This window comes from Lycorma delicatula, chromosome 9, assembly GCF_047948215.1.
Source record: "Lycorma delicatula isolate Av1 chromosome 9, ASM4794821v1, whole genome shotgun sequence".
NCBI lineage: Eukaryota > Metazoa > Arthropoda > Insecta > Hemiptera > Fulgoridae > Lycorma > Lycorma delicatula.
Window position 1 is genome coordinate 112717204 of NC_134463.1, and position 14442 is coordinate 112731645.

The following is a 14442-nucleotide window of genomic DNA, read 5'->3' on the forward strand; positions in this document are numbered from 1 at the left end:
TTCAAAGGTTAAACATATTTTACTAAATAAAAAAAAGAAAACGGTTGTTTTTACTTTTACAAATCCTTAAAGTTTTTTTTCTCCATACAGTATATTACAACGATTTTCTCAGAATTAAACTCTCTACAAGTTTGTTTAACAAAGTTATTCTACTTCAAACCTAAAAAAACGGTTTTCGTTACTGAACTTTTCTGTTCTACGCTGGATATCGTGAAAATAAGGGATGATAGTTCTGGGTTTATTTATTCTATTTTTCGGGTCAAAAAACATAAGAAACCATCAATTTTACCCCTTATATAACGCCTTAAAAATTTCAGTATGACTTATTTCACCGGGGAACTGAAATCCGAGCGACATCTATGCTAGTTAACGGTAACTGATAGTTACCGTTTATTTAATGTTCCATTTCTGTAAAATTCCGAAAAATGTTCCGTTGAATCGCTTAAAACTTTACTTTAAATTTACTGTAGAGATATCCTTCGTAAGTTAGATCCACGTGTGGATGTCTGTTGCGTATGGAAAAATTATGCAAATCATAGAAATATGATTTTACTCTCAAATAAATATACATACAGAGTTTTTATATAAGAACTGTTTGATTTCAAGTACGATTTAAACGGCATTATATTTAAGGTAGTATAACTTACTTACTGTACATTAGTGTCTATCCTTAACGGGTAGATTTTGAAGTTTTTCTTGGTGTACTTCGATATATGTACCGTTCGTTGCCCTGCAAATGTCCAGACGGTAATCCGGCTCTTCCCACGTACTCGTCAGGATGTCGAGTGTAATGTATGCTACCGTCGCACTGCAACAACCCTCTCCTGTAGATGGTTGATGTCGCGGATTTTCTCCGAATAATGATTTTTATATGCCTCCCAAAAAGAAATCTAATGGGGTTTAGGTTCCTTGGTGGCCGTGCGATCAGCCCTCCTCTTCCATTCCGCTTGTTTTGAAACCGATGTATAATGCAGCACGGACACGGTTGCTGTAACACGGCGGAGCGCCATCTAGCCGATAGAAAATTATGTATTTGAGCTAAATTTCAACTTTTAGTGGTTAATGGGGGTCACATTAATTCGGCATTAAGCAGGTAATGAAAAAAGCTACAAAAAATAAAATTATAAATAAATATTTATTTTCATTATTTTAGGTAAGAATAAGGATATCAAAGATTAAATTCCACGGAAAACTAAACGAACTGTTCCGGCATTTGCCCTATTGTATCAAGGGAAACCGTGGCAAAACCTTGATAAGAACAGCCTAACAATATTTATGTCTACGATACATTTCACATTACAGGCTTATAACATAGTAAAAAAAAAATTTATACATTACGATAATATTACAATTTTAATTATAATAAATCTTTATGATTTATAAATTTCTTCCACATCTGGTGATATTCATCCTTTTTCCCTGCAAAAAGAAATAAAAATTATATAATAATAACAATCTACAATCTCTTATCAATAAAATTTATCGAAAGGTTTTCACCTGTTACACCCGTCTTCAGGAGAATATAGAAAGAATGGAGTAAAAAAAACACATTATGTGTTAAGGTGGTTCATTAAAAGCACGAGTATATTACTTCAATTCTAACGATCGATTATGAATACATTTTTGATAAAATATTAAAAAAGTCTTATATAATATAAGGAAAATTACAATGAATGTAATCGATATGTGGATTAACAGAATAAAAGTTCTTTGAACAATGAACTCAAACATAGAAATTTACAATTATGTAATCTATTCTGATCGGTTCCAGATAAAAATCTAAACAGTATTTTGATCCTGTGTACTGATATTTGTCATACATATATATATATATATGTATTTCTGGGTTTTGCAACAAAAAAAAAACTTATCAGTTATTTTCCAGTTATAAATAAATCAAAAAATTATTGTGCTTTAATGAGCAAATATCGTTTACTATGCTTAATTTACAAAATGTATGAACAGAATATTGCCCTTCATACGAGTGACGTAAACAAACAAATCGTTTTCAACTCTAGATGAGGGAGATTAAAATTTAATGAATCAATTTTTATTTTTTAACTAATTTTTCTTCTGCTACCTCTTTAGGCTACCTAATGATGGCATAGAGACCTGCAGTCTGGTCTTTGGAACTGTTGCTAATTGTAATCTTAGTTAGCAGTCAATTTACTGTTAAAGCTAAATATTTAAAACTTATATTTAGGTATAAAATAGATAATAGCGTAGATAGAGCTATTAGTCCCGTAGTCAAATGTATGTAGACTACTCTTGCATCAATTTAAAATACGAAATTTGGCCTTATAATTGGTAAAATAAAATAAAGTTAAACGAAGTCAGGGACGGACTCCCCTTTTATGATTAGACTAATTTACTGTAACAACTCTTCTTTTAGCTGCGCGATTACAATTGCGGTCGATGTCTATACACCGTTATGGTCACAAGCAAGAATTTAGCCATCGAAAGTATCTACCTTCACAAAAAATAGACTTGTTGGCTGTAGTTGAATGAATTGACAGATTCTTGTACATTCAATCCACCAGTATGGCTTACGCCATAAGGGCTCGCCGTTAATGACAGATCATTTTTCCTCTTGGCTTTGAAGTTTCAAGATGTTACTTTAGCATCCAAGAAAGTTTATTTAAATGAGTTAATTAAATCTTGTATTCTGATGAGTAAATAATAATAATATATTATATACTTTATATACATCGCATCTCTTTTCCGTTAGATTCCAAAATGTGTGTTATAGTTATGATACCGAAGAAAGCAGGAGCAGATAAACGTGAAGAATACAGTAAAATTAGCTTAACTAGTCATGCATCAAAAATCTTAACTAGAATTCTGTGCATAAGAATTGAAAGGAGAGTGGAAGCAGTGTTAGCAGAAAACCAGTTTGGTTTCAGGAAAAGTATAGGGACAAGGGAAGCAATTTTAACATTCAGATTAACAGTAGAAGGAAGATTAAAGAAAAACAAACCTGCATATGTGGCATTTATAGACTTGGAAAACGCATTTGATAACGTAAACTGGAATAAAATGTTCTGCATTTTAAAAAATTTAGGTTTCAATTATAGAGATAGAAGAAAAATTGCTAACATTTATAGGAACCAAACAACAACAGTAATAATTGAAGAACATAAGAAAGAAGCTGTAATAAAAAAGGGAGTTCGACAAGGATGTTCCCTATTCCTGTTACTTTTTAATCTTTACATAGAACTAGCAGTAAATAATATTAAAGAACAATTTAGATCCGGAGTAACAGTACAAGGTGAAAACATAAAGATGCTACGATTTGTTGATGACATGGTAATTATGGCCGAGAGTAAAAAAGATTTAGAAGAAACAATTAACGATTTGGAAGAAGTTTTACACAAGAACTAGCACATGAACATAACAAGAGCAAAACAAAAGTAATGAAATGTAGTAGAAATATTGTAGATGGACCACTGAATATGGAAGAGAAAAGATTATGGACGTAGAAGAATTTTGTTATCTGGGAAGTAGAATTACTAAAGATGGGCAGAAGCAGGAGCGATATAAAATGCCGAATAGCACAGATGAAATGAGCCTTTATTCAGAAATATAATTTGTTTACATCAAAAATTAATTTCAACGTCAGGAAAAGATTTTTGAAAGTATATGTTTGGAGCATAGCTTTATATGGAAGTGAAACTTGGACAATCGGAGTACCTGAAAAGAAAAGATTAGAAGATTTTGAAATGTTGTGCTATAGGAGAATGTTAAAAATCAGATGGGTGGATAAGTGACAAATGAAAAGGTTTTGCGACAAATTGATGAAGAAAGAAGCATTTGGAAAAATTTAATTAAAAGAAGAGACATATATATATATATATATAAATATATATAATTTTTTATGACCACATAATAAGAACATTTTGGTCAGCCATTATCAAAGTCTCTTTGATGGGACTGTTTGAGCCTTGCGTTCCTGCCAGTACTTTTTAATAAGTTCTGTTCTTTGTGCCCTTTCTAGTGTTAAAAATGTTCGTGTTGTATGTTTTTCTGGCGAGTGTGAAGCAGGCGTCTTTGTTTTTGATTTTCTTGTTTAATTTTATCTTAATGTGGTGTCTTCTGGTGTAAGACAGTTTCCTTAAGATCCTCTCTTATTCCTCCAATCCACCTGCATCCTGTTATGGTGTTTTTCTAGTAGAGATTGTACTATACTAGCTGTCTCAGAAGACTTGAATCTTCTGATTCAAGAAGATTACTACAGTTAAATTTTGGAGTAATAAATTGTAAAGTAATGATACATAAAAAAATTAGCAAAATTTCTCATAACTTTTCATTTGTTAAAAATAAATATTTTGTTAATAGTCTATTAATTATGATTCTGGCCATTTAAAAATATTCTGCTGTTGCTTGCTGTAAGGTATTTCTATGCAATTTATTCAACTTCCACAATAAAAATTATATAAATGACATTGAGTATTTATCGTTTTCCATAATTTATTTTAGTGTTCTATTATAATGTTAGTTAATAATAATATACTGAATGTTCAAAAATTTGAACGTATTGAGAATTCAAATTATCTATGTCCTGATTTATTAACTGTACATAATTTTTTGTTTTTAATTAAACATTAATGTCTTTTTTCTTTTTCCTTTTTTGAAAGTATTATGTATTATTTTTAAATTTATCTATTAGGTTAAATCGATTACATTTATTATCAAATTATTGAATTTGTAACAAAATTATTGAAAATAATGAATGGTATAATAAAAAATAATGTTAATTCCTGAATTTAAAAATTATAAAATTTGTTTACAAACATAAAAAATACCTAATTATTAGTCAGAAGTGATCCATTAGTGAAAAAAAACCTGCATTTGATCCATGTTCAATGAGCACCGGTTAGATCAGATCGTTCAGTGGGTACCGATTGGGTCCAGATCATTGTTCTTTGTTCAGCGATCATACGACCATCATCATCAACAATAAAACCATTATTGAAATGTATTAAAAGTCCTGTAAATGATATAATATTGCAATATATGCTCACTACCTACCTATTGTAACTGTTAATTCTTTGATGTAAATCTGTCCTTTGTTTAACTTTACATTATAAAATAAAATATAGTATGCTGCTTACTTGAAGTCAAGGATTTTTACAACTTATTTTACAAATATTATCAACTTTTCCCCATTCAGTTGCAGATACACAAAAAAATTAGTTGAGTTTGTTTTGCACATTACATAACATAACAGAAATTTAATAATTAGGAATCATCACCATAAATCAGCTGTCATTGGCTTTGATCAGATCACGATCACCATTATTCACTGAGCACCGCTCAGGTCATAAATCACCGTTCATTGTGCATTTGATCCATGTCCAATGAGCATCGGTTAGATCAGATCGTTCAGTGGGTACCGATTGGTCCAGATCATTGTTCTTTGTTCAGCGATCATACGACCATCATCATCAACAATAAAACCATTATTGAAATGTATTACAAGTTATGTTAATAATATAATATGCCAATATATATGATCACTACTGTAGTCCACACACACAAATTCTTGGTCCAACTGTCCATTATTATATCATGGGTTTAAGGAAAAAAATTGTTGTTAGATATGTTTATTATTTGACGACAAAATTTGATTTGCGACTTCAAAAAGCTAACACAATTGTAGGACTTTCCGCCACGTGGCCTTTTTCTGATGCACAACTTGATTTAAAATATTAATTTTTTTAAAATGTATTTTTTTGTTTATTTAAGTGCGCACACATACTGTATTTAATTCGTGCTGGTGTGGTGGTACTAGCATCCTCTTTAAATACTTTTTACACCTTAAATATTCATTTATTTAATTCTATTGCTCACTATTGACGTTACAACAGCAGACAACTACAGTAGCTGTACGTCAGTGCTACACTAGTTTTCCTTGTGGTGACAGTGGGTACTAATGAATTATTGTACCCACTTGGCCGCTAGTTTATTTTGAGAATTTTTTTGGGGTGGGGGTGAGATTTTGCAAACTTTGAAATATTATAATTTTTTAATTGTTAACAATTGTGTCCTAAGAAGAATAAGACCTTAATTAGGCAAAATCTCAAGATATTGAGGGTGACCTTGCTCTACAGCCTCACCCATTTAACTTTTTAAGTTGAAAATTTAATAGCATCAATTCCCCATACATAGAAATAATCTGACAAAGTTTGGTCAAAATTGGTTGAGTAGTTCTGGAGATTTAGGATGCGATACTGAACATGTACATATGAACATCTGGTTTTTGGGTTCCTTAGATCTCGAAACATAAAGATCCGATGTAAACCACATATGTCCAAATTTGAATGATTACCGTACTTTACCTTCTATTGCTATAGTGCTAGGCGGGAAAGTAAAAAGCTGCAAGAACACATTAAATAGATTTATATTACCAAATAAAATATAATATATTGCTTATAAAGAAGTCGAGCATTTTTACAATTTATATTGGTAATGTACATTTACATTTTAATCATAATGCACTATCATAACAGTAATGTAATAAATAATCAATCGGCTGTCATTGATCACTGATCATATCACCATTGTGTACCTAATTATTTTAACAGAATTACAAATCTTGTTAAAATAATTAGGTACACAATATAATACGGCAGTATATGATCCCTACTGTAGACTTCACAAAAAATCCAACTGTTATTTATTAAATATTCATTATTATATCAATTGAGTTTAAGGAAACACTTGCTGTTATGATTACATTTAATATTTGATAATAAAGTTTGATTTGTGACCTCAAAAAAGCAGCAACAGCACAAGTATTCGTCTGGTCTACAGTTAAGCATAAGTATCTAACTAGAAAGGAAAGCTGGACGTACGAGTAAAATATTAATCTGAAGTGGGTTTGCAGGTTTGTTTCTATTGTTATAGAATATATATTATTGTTATATACATAAAAGTTATGTATTCTAACATATTCTAATATAACTGTAACACCATTTGTACCTAGTTAGAGGTAGTTCAAACTTACTTTGTACTAATTGTAAATTGGAAGGTTCAAGAGATTATCAATAAAACCATTAATGGTAAAAATATGGCACAAAGAGGATTTTCTGGAAGAATGGCAAACCGCAATAATCCACCCTTTACATAAAAAAGGTGATAAAACCAAGCCTGACAACTATAAGGGAATTTCCATACTAGATTGCACTTACAAAATTCTATCTAGAATAATTTACAACAGAATCAAAGACCAACAAGAACAAGGGGGATTTAGACCATGGCAAGGCTGCCCAGAACAAATTCTAAATTTAAAATTAATTATAAGGTATAAACTAAGGAGTAAACAGCTGGTAGTGACTTTTATTGATTTCAAGAAAGCATACGATTGTGTACATCGAGAATCCCTGCCAAAAATCCTGAGAAATTTAGGGCTTCACCCAAAACTAGTCAAAATCATCAGACTAACACTAACGGATACCAAATTCAGGGGAGAAATATCTGATCCATTCGACATCAAACAGGACTGAGACAAGGAGATGGACTGTCACCGCTTTTATTCAACTGTGCCTTTGAATTTATAATACTGGATTGGAAAAAATTAAATAAAGACAACGTTAAAATAGGAAAAGGTATCTCAGTAAATTGCCTAGGCTTTGCGGACGATTTAGCCCTACTATCCCAAAATATAGAAGAGGCCAGATACCAACTGTCAACACTAGAAGATTGCAGAAAAAAAAACCAAAATTATGGTGAGAGACCCGCTATGCATAAGCAAAGTAAAAATAAATAATAATGACATAGAACTAGTAGAAAACATTAAATATTTGGGGGAAAACATCACACACAACCTCCAAGAAAATCCAAACTGGAATGAAAGAATAAATAAACTAATCAAAGCTACAATAAAAACACAAAACATCTATAACAAAAAATGCATGTTCATAAACACAAAAATAAGACATTATTACTCAGTTATCCAACCAGAAATACTTTATGGATGCGAAACCATATTTGGACCGTACCAGACAAGGTTTACCGACAAACTGGAAACTATGAGAAATTAAAAAAGAAACAAGATTCATATCAAAACCCAAGAAAACAATAACGCGGTGTACTCTGAACAAGAAAGGGCAAGAAGATCTGAAACCCTCAGAAATTACTGGCAAAAAAGAAAAGCTGAAAAACAACAAATCAGCAAGAAAAGAAAGCTTGCCAAAATGAACTAAAGTGATCCATTATGGTCTTAAAAGTGACATACATAATATAAAAGAATTTTTAACAATGATTTGATCTCATAGAATCACAATCATCTCTTCTTACTCCAATTATTATCTGCCTATTGTTAGTTAATTCTTTGATGAAAATTTTATCCTTGGAGTAGATTTACAACAATATAAAATAAAGCAGTAGACTGCTTACCGAGTAGTCAATCAGTTTTGCAATTTATATTACAATTGTTTATCAAAAATGATGTTGAAAATCATTCAAGTTTTATTGAAAACTGCTAAAATATGTGTCGACAGCTAAATATATGTGTCTACAGTTAATTGTAAGTATCAAATTAGAAAGCATCGTAAGATGTAAAGTATTAATTGAAAGTAGATTTGTTTTTTACAAATCTCAGAATTCCTATTGATGACCTTGTTCTTGTTAAGAGTACAGATTCACTAGTATTATATGAACTTTCCTAATATTTTGTAGTTTTTTTTTTGAAGGCAGATAGTGTTTTGGAAAACAAAGCTTTTGCAGTACAATACTCTGATTTTTATTGATTAAGGGTGCAGGAGGAAGGCCGCAGACTTAATGGAGCAGGAAGGGATTTGAATATCCCTCTACTAGATAATTTTTTCTGAACGTAAAATCCATTTTGAGAAAGAACATTAAATATTGTTGTATCTCAATTTTTACGCTGCTCAAAAAGGAGTGTAATATATTTAGGATGCATATTTGTTCCAACATAGCAGCTCAGCAGTTGAACTGACTTAGACATATGATGACAAGTTGGAGTATATGCTTAAAAAAATGTGAAAAATAAATTCTATACAAAATGGTCATCTACACGCTCTTTATTTAATCTATATTAAAGAGCGTGTATTTAAGACAATCATGTTATTTAAGATTTTAGATACTGCAAATACTTAGAGCAAGTTTATCTTTGCAATAGATTTTTTTTAACCTCCGGGCCCACAGTTATATACTGCTTCAGAGGATGAGATGAATAATTGTAGCGTGTATGAAAATGCCATGCCTGACCGGGATTCCAACCCCGGATGAAAGGCCGAGACGCTACCACTCGGCTAGTAGTAGTTAACAACATTATAAGTTATAAGTATACTGCTTATAAGAAGTCAAGCAGTTTTACAACCAACGTATCCTTTCAAATTTACCTTGTGCTTCAAAGTAATTGATAGTGGTTTAAGGGGAGGTAATACAAAATTAAGTATTAATTTTTTTCATTTTTCCCCTACTTCAAGCATATTTTTCCAGGTAAAACCTGAATTACAGCTTTGGGATCACAGTTGTGAATTTTTGTTTCAATTCTTAATACTGGCTTTCAGAGTGGTATTTTCGTTAGAGAATTTTTTTTATTTCATTTTTTGGCTTCATTGTTAGAATTATTATTGAAGTTTCAAGTAAGCATTGGGTGTGTGTGTGTTTATAAATAGTGAGTTAATCGTTCGATTATTTTGTTGTTAAATACAAAAAGCCCTCGATAAACCAAATATATAGTTTAAAAATCTGTAACTCGTCCAGGAAGAAAAGAAATGGGGGAAAAGCACGTGTTAATATAGAACCAAGTGCTAGTTTGGATTTAAGTTCAGGTAACATTTGTAGGTTATGTCAAATTTCAATTAGTGTAGTAGTAATGTACACATATGTATTAATATGTCGATAAACTTAGCTCACTGTTTTTGATAGTTGCATATGAAAATGTTTTACCTATAAAGGAAAAGCTTGTCCGTAGGTAGAAGTACTAAATCGGTAATTATAATTAGAAACATTTTCTTCCGTTTCTTCCTCCCCCCCTCCACACACACACACACACAAAATATTGATACCACGATGTATATTAACGTAACATTTAAATTTAAAATTGACTACTCTCATTTAGACAAAATCACCGTTGAATACAGTGCTTCCATTTCATCTAATCAATTGTAAAGTAAAAAATTCACTCTTTTAAATTAATTAATTTAAATTATAAAGGTACCTCTTATACTACCTATTAGGCGCTTAAAGAACATAGGTGTAACAAAATAAAGATGTTTAAAACAATGTATAGTAAGGCCTTGGAACAGTAATACTTTCTGTAAAAGTTTGCTTAGTTATATAATAGCTTTCACCCGTAGCTGTTACCACTTCATTTGTAAAAGGTTAGAAGACCTTATAAACAAAGAGATTAATGAAAAATACAGGTATTTACTGAAAAAAAGGTGAAAATGTTTTCCTAGTTGCACCACACATTACCTGTTCAATAGCATTTTGCAAAATTATTATCAGGTGAAGATAGCAATAAGTTGAAATTATCCAGATCACTCTGCATTATAGTTTGCAACCTATCAAGATTCTTATGAATATACTAGAGTAGTATCATCTGCAAAAGATGTAGCTTTGCCATAAAATTTATCTTAAAATTTATTTATTTTTTTGAAAGTAGGACATTAATAAAAATTATAAATAAACTAGATACAAGAACCACGTTCATTAAAAATAGCAATTTTACCTTCAACATTTATGTATGTTTTTTATATCTTTTATTTAATAGTAGGCATAGAAGTACACTGGTTTTTTAATTCTCTACTGATTCTTTGCAGGTAATTCCCTCATATTTTTAAAATGTTTTTTAGCTGCCATAATCCACATATATATCTTTTTCTTAAACTTTCAGTCTTAGTTTTGTGGCTGTGAGAATTTTATGCCATATCCTATACAACCTGTCTCTGAGAAATGGTAATGCACAGTCCAACTTTATCCATGGTTTAAAATAAATAAATAGATTTATTTTTAAATAAATAACAGATTTTGATTGATTAATAAACCCTAATATTTTTTTTTGTCTTCAGTCATTTGACTGGTTTGATGCAGCTCTCCAAGATTCCCTGTCAAGTGCTAGTCAATTCATTTCATTTCAGTATATACCCCCTACATCCTCCATCCCTAACAATTTGTTTTACATATTCCAAACGTTGCCTGCCTGCACAATTTTTTTCTTTTACCTGTCTCAAATATTAAAGCGACTATCCCAAGATGCCTTAACATGTGGCCTATAAGTTTGTCTCTTCTTTTAACTGTATTTTTCCAAATACTTCTTTCATCATCAATCTGCTTTATACACCCCTCTGATTTTTAACATTCTTCTGTAGCACCACATTTCAAAAGCTTTTAATCTTTTCTTCTCAGGTACTTCGATTGTCAGTTTCTCTTCCATATAAAGCTACACTCCAAACATATACTTTCAAAAATCCTTTCCCCATTTAAATTAATGTTTGATGTAAAGAAATTATATTTTTGACTGAAGGCTTGTTTCGCCTGTACTATTTGGCATTTTATATCACTCCTGCTTCATCCATCTTTAGTAATTCTACTTCCCAAATTACAAAATTCTTCTACCTCCACAATCTTTTCTCTTCGTATCATTCAGTGGTCCATCTTCGTTATTTCTACTACATTTCATTACTTTTGTTTTATTCTTGTTTATTTTCATGCGGTAGTTCTTACATAGGACTTCATCCATGCTGTTCATTGTTTCTTCTAAATCTTTTTTACTGTCAGCTAGAATTACTATATCATCAGCAAATCGTAGCATCTTTATCTTTTCACCTTGTACTGTTACTCCGAATCTAAATTGTTCTTTAACATCATTAACTGCTAGTTCTATGTAAAGATTAAAAAAGTAATGGGGATAGGGAACATCCTTGTCGGACCCCTTTTTTATTACGGCTTCTTTCTTATGCTCTTCTATTATTACTGTTGCTGTTTGGTTCCTGTAAATATTCTAATTTGTTCTTCTATCTGTGTATTGAATCCTAATTTTTTTTTAATTCTGAACATTTTATTCAAGTCTACGTTATCAAATGCCTTTTTTAGGTCTATAAATGCCAAGCATGCTGGTTTGTTTTTCTTTAATCATCCTTCTACTATTAATCAGGATGCTAAAATTACTTCCTTTGTCCCTGTACTTTTCGTGAAACCAAATTGGTGTTCTCCTAACACTTCTTCCACTCTCCTCTCAATTCTTCTGTACAGAATTCTAGTTAAGATTTTTGATGAGATTACTAGTTAAGCTAATTGTTATGTATTCTTCACATTTATCTGCTCCTGTTTTCTTCGGTATCATGACAGTAACACTCTTTTTGAAGTCTGACGGAACTTTCCCTTTTTTGTAAATATTACACACCAGTTTGTATGATCTCTCAATCGCTTCCTCACCTGCAGTACACAGTAATTCTGCAGGTATTCTGTCTATTCCATGAGCCTTTCTGCCATTCAATTCTTTTAATGGTGTTAAATTCAGATCTCAGTATTGTTTCTCCCCTTTCATCCTCTATAACACAATTTTCTAATTCATTTCCTCCTTATAACAATTCAATATATTCCATTCCACCCACCTATTGACTTTTCTTTTTGTACTATAAATTTGTGTACCATCTTTGTTTAACACATTATTAGATTTTAATTTATGTACTCTAAAATTTTCCTTAAGTTTCCTGTATGCTCCGGCTATTTTACCAATGATCATTTCTCTTTCCACTTCTGAACAGTTTTCTTTAATTCACTCTTCTTTCGCTAGTTTGCACTTCCTGTTTAAAGTATTTCTTAATTGTCGATAGTTCCTTTTACTTTTTTCATCACTAGCATTCCTATATTTTCTATGTTCATCCATAAGCTGCAATATGTTGTTTGAAATCAGGTTTTCTACCAGTTCTCTTTGTTCTGCCTAAGTTCACTTTCGCTGATTTAAGAATTTCCTTTTTAACATTTTCCCATTCTTCTTCTACATTTTCTACCTTACCGTTTTTACTCAGACCTCTTTCGATGTCCTCCTCAAAAATCTTCTTTACCTCCTCTTCCACAAACTTCTCTAAATTCCACCGATTCATCTGACACCTTTTCTTCAGGTTTTTAAACCCCAATCTACATTTGTTTGTAATTTTTGAGAAAAATATGTGCATTGTAAAGGTTTCAATACACAGGAATTAGTAATCAGGTTATATAAAGAGATACATATAATTTTCTAAATATAAGATGAGCGATGTGTGAGTAGGGGGATCTATTACAATAAGGGTGGAGACAAAATATTGTTATCTAGGATGGGTAGTTCAAACCCACCAGGTTGGTTTAGTGGTAAATGCATCTTTACAAATTAGCTGATTTCGAAGTAGATAGTTCCAACATTCAAATCCTAGAAAAGGCAGTTACTTTTATACGGATTTGAATACTAGATCATGGACACCAGATACCAGTGTTCTTTGAAGGTTGGGTTTCAATTAACCACACATCTCAAAAATGGTTGACCTAAGACTGTACAAGACTACACTTCACTTACACTCATACATATCATCCTCTGAAGTAATACCTGACTGTGATTCCTGAGGCTAAACAGAAAAAAAAGGATGGGTTAATTTCTTATATGGGATAAAAGGATCAGTTAATTTCTTAGTATGCAAGAAAATTCTGTATAATGTGTGTGAATGTATATTGTCACCTGAGGAAGCTTAGAGAATTCTAAGTAAAATGTAGTGAATTTAATTCATAAGTTTGTATAGTTTATTGGTTAATCCAAAAGATTAATAAAGATAACATTTTAAAGTAAAATATGTCTTGTTATATTTAATTCTATCCATTCAAGAGGAAAATAAACTTAAATAGATTGCATTTAAGTTAATATTTATATATCTATATATATATATATTTTTTTTTTTTTTCCCCCCCACGTGATTACCAAAAGCTGATATTGAAGCTCCAATTCTGGATCAACAATTTTAATTGGTGTTATATTAAAGCTTAGTGGTCATGGTTTAATTCATTATTTGTTTATTATTTTATTTTTTATTTAGTTATAGCTATTCTTTTTTGTTAATCTTTGCTTATTTTTTATTTTGTTTAATTCTTAGAGGGTTAAAAATTCTCATTGCTTATTTGTCACATAAGTTTAGTTATTTGTGAATTATAACTAATTTAGGTTTGATTGAGTTTCTTTTATGGTTGAACATGGATTTTTTAATCTAGTTTATTTTACTTAATTGGTATTGCTTGTGATCATTTAGGAGGACTAAGATTTTTGTTGTAAGGGATCTTTTAAATTATTTACATTCTTTAGGGTTTCTTTATTTTTATTTTTTTTATTTTGTACTATAATAAATATATATTTGTGCTATAAATATATATTGTTCTCCAAGATAAAATTTATTTTCTGAAAATTGTTTAATAATTTCTATTCTGAGATGGGGATTTTAATCAGGT

General features: G+C 30.8%; 2 long non-coding RNA genes across 2 annotated transcripts in view; one reads left to right on the forward strand and one right to left on the reverse strand.

Moving 5' to 3' along the window:
* Positions 1-1116: 1116 nt before the first annotated feature.
* Positions 1117-10005, reverse strand: LOC142330022 (uncharacterized). Its single transcript, XR_012757650.1, has 2 exons — positions 9919-10005; positions 1117-1419 (listed from the first exon to the last, which is right to left on the reverse strand). It is a non-coding gene; the product is annotated as an uncharacterized LOC142330022 (long non-coding RNA).
* LOC142330021 (uncharacterized) overlaps positions 9605-14442 on the forward strand; it is a 73636-nt gene continuing 68798 nt past the window's right edge. The window contains exon 1 of the long non-coding RNA XR_012757649.1: positions 9605-9800. This is a non-coding gene — a long non-coding RNA (uncharacterized LOC142330021). The remainder of the gene's footprint in view (positions 9801-14442) is intronic.